Genomic DNA, 2,904 nt, shown 5'->3' on the forward strand with positions numbered 1-2,904 from the left:
GGTCATTCCCAGTGGCCTGTTGACCCAGTTTTGACAGCTGTTCTTTAAGCTTTCTCCCTGCAAGGATGTTCTCTTTGTCCTCACTCACCATACAACACAAAGTCAGTGATTGTGATTTTCTCCTGCTTCTTAAACCTTCACAGCTAAATTCTTAATTCAGATACTTCGATATAATAATGAAAAGCTTTGGAAAATAATTGTGACTCAGAAACAATCATTGTGACTTTAATCATTGATTATCCTAGAGAGTAGCTCTAACGGTTGTCAGCTGGTAAGATGCCAAAGGTGGAAATGTGATCTTTGGGAAGAATGTCAGGTGAAGGATAATGGAATATGCACGTATTTGCTTAGAAGCATGAATATCCATCCCTATTATTTCTTTTTTTTTTTTTTTTTCATCCCTATTATTTCTGAGTAGTGCTAGAAGTTGGAATTAGTTAAGACACAGCTGCTGCTGCTAAGTCGCTTCAGTCGTGTCCGACTCTGTGCGACCCCATAGACTGCAGCCCACCAGGCTCCCCTGTCCCTGGGATTCTCCAGGCAAGAACACTGGAGTGGGTTGCCATTTCCTTCTCCAAAGACACAGCTAGGAATGTTTAAACAGCCAGTAATGTTCTAGGCGCTGAGCTTATTCAGGGCATGGCTGTTTTCCTAAAAATTTTCACGAAGGACATGTCTGTCTGCTTAGGCTCCCATAAGAAAATACTGCATGGCTTAAAACAACAGAAACTTATTTTCTCACATTTCTAAAGGCCAGAAATCTGAGATCAAGGTGCCAACATGGTTAGGCTTTTGTGAGTTCACTTAACTGGTTTGCAGGTGGGGCCACCTTTCGCTATGTGCTTCCACAGCACAGAGACATCTGTATCTTCTTAAGACCACAGTCCCTTTTTGATTAGGACCCAATCCTTAATTAACTCCTAAAGGTCTGTCTCTGGATACAGTCAGATTGAAAGTTAAGCTTCAACATGAAATTTAGGGGAAAACAATTTAGTTCATAGCAAGGCCCTTCCTAAAAGCTTTCTAGATTACAGTTTCAATAATGTATTGGATACCAGTCTATAGAATAGTATTCAGGTTTCTTGGATTTTTAAGTCCAGAATGGGGGTTTTCAGTAGTCAGCTAAGATGATGACTTGGGCTGAGGGACAAGGGGAGAGGCAAAATTGAGATGGAAATCACTTTTACCACCTGTGAATTGTTTTGTGGCCATGATTTAATCCTCACCACGACACTGTGAGCTAATATGCTTGTATCAGAGATGACACAGGCTCAAGACTTGCCCAAAGTCGTACACTAAATTTGGCAGAGCTGGGCTTCAGAAGTGGACCCAGGTGGCCCAAAGTCATGCTCGAGGGGTACACTAGATGTCTCAGTCACGAAGGAGCAGGGACTCAGGTTACTAGGGGCTGGTACTGTTACAGGCTCTGTCTCCCTAAGGAGCTTTATAGGGAATAGCCATTCTGTGTCAGTTCTCACTTCACAGTTGAGAAGGACATAGCCCCAGAGAATGTGAAAAGCCCAAATGTGATTATGGATTGAAAATGCTTTATTCACTTGAACATGCTATCCAATTTCAAGGTGTTTGTTTGTTTCCACTATTAATGTAGTGTCCTGGCCTCTTGGTTAATGTTCTTACTCCCTCTAGCCAAGCCTTACACATAAATATGTGCTAAATTATACAACTCTGGAGAGAAACAGGAGTCCACTTGGTCTGGGTCCTTCAGGATCATGGTCTTCAGGCTTTTTTCTTTTCTTGCTGCTCATTTAAGACAACAATGATATGGTGGTTTTGTATGTAATACTTTAAAGATATAAAATTTTACACCTTCAGTACAATAGGGGTTGTTAGAGTTAACAAGAGTTAAGTCAGAAACCAGTCCTGGTTAACTTAGGGAAAAGGGATTTTGTAAGAGTAGCAGAAACTCATAGGAACTGAAGGGAAGCCTGGATCATGTTTCTAAGGAGGGCAGCTCTTGTGAACTGAGGAACTCTGGATCATAGGAATGGTCTGCCCAGAGAGCCACTACTGTGAGCCTAACCTCTTTAATCCTTAAGTCAGCTGCTGTAGATTCAGTTTGCAGATGACAGCCACTGGCAGTGTGAGCCCAGGTCGCTTGCCTGTCCTGTGCACTTAGAGGAAGGGTCAGTTAAAAGAAACTGCTTGGAGGGCATGGCAACCCACTCCAGTATTCTTGCCTGGAGAATCCGAATGGAGAGAGAAGCCTGGCAGGCTGCAGCCCATGGGGTTGCAAAGAGTCAGGTGTGACCGACCAACTAAGCACAGAGGCTCCTTGGCTTCTGTGGTCACAGGCAAGCCTGGATTTAGAACCAACAGGGGAAGAAATATTTCCCCAGTAAGGAATTTGAGGTTGCTAGGATAAGGAATAGGTGCCAGGCAGCTGCTCTAGAGGGCTACAAGCAATAAGTTCTGTAGTAAAATGTATTAACTGTATTCTCTATGCTAAAGGCTTTACTTGAAATATTTCATATTCCTCAAATCTCTGAGTCCATTTAATAGGCAGTTTTGAAAAGGATTCTCAGATGAGTCAGAACACCAAAACCTGTTTTATCTCCTCTAGCCTTCCAGCCATCCCTAGAAGGGCCCCTTCCACCCAATAGGCTCTCAGAAACTCTGACTCTGCTTACCACACCCGCCCCCTACACCCAGCAACTGATAGCCTCAGGGCCCCTGGAGAGACTTCCTCTTGGTTTCTGCAGGTTATTGGGCAAGAAGCAAACAGGAGATTGCAGGGAGCTTGTTTTGACGTAGCAACTCTGACACATCCACTGAGAAGCAAGAACAGGTTTGCAGGAAGAAGAATGAAGCAGACATCTAAAGAGGGAACGTTCCCAGTTTCTGAAGCTTGATTATATTCCTGCCTTAAGTACCATGAGATAACTC

Source organism: Bison bison, unplaced genomic scaffold (genome assembly GCF_000754665.1).
Source record: "Bison bison bison isolate TAMUID 2011002044 unplaced genomic scaffold, Bison_UMD1.0 scf7180017864136, whole genome shotgun sequence".
Classification (NCBI taxonomy): Eukaryota; Metazoa; Chordata; class Mammalia; order Artiodactyla; family Bovidae; genus Bison; species Bison bison.